This window comes from Phytophthora parasitica (assembly GCF_000247585.1).
Source record: "Phytophthora parasitica INRA-310 unplaced genomic scaffold supercont2.34, whole genome shotgun sequence".
NCBI classification, from domain to species: domain Eukaryota; phylum Oomycota; class Peronosporomycetes; order Peronosporales; family Peronosporaceae; genus Phytophthora; species Phytophthora nicotianae.
Genome location: NW_008649020.1, coordinates 226,107 through 226,621, shown reverse-complemented (window position 1 = coordinate 226,621; position 515 = coordinate 226,107).

The window sequence follows — 515 nt, the reverse complement described above, 5'->3', positions numbered from 1 at the left end:
ATGACCTAATTACATAGAATATTTAACCAATCAGAGTTGATTTCTTCGTTGCGGAGTCGGGCTGCCTTCGTTGCGGAGCCAAGCGATAAATATCCGCATTGGAGCTGTCATGACGGCATGACAACATTTTCTTGTATTTGCTTACTGTATCTGACAGAGCGGATGGCACTCTGGAAGGAGCGATTACTTAGCCCACTTTAAGTGAGATGCTTGCAAAATCACTATCGCCATCGCAGGCTAAGCAAACGAAAAATGGGAGCTCGCCACCGATTGCGAGAGATGCTTGGAAAACCACTACCAACATTAGATATTAAACATACAAAAGGATGGGAGCTAACATTGAGTTGAATTTGAGTGTGTCTAGCCATCGGGTTCACTTCCTATTTTTCATCGCACTACTCAAGTCACCGACGCCCACAAAACTATCCAAGACCAAACATGCGTTTCACCCACTTCCTGCTCTTCGCTACGACAACTCTTCTCTATAGCTCTAATGCTAGTGAGACCGTCTCAGG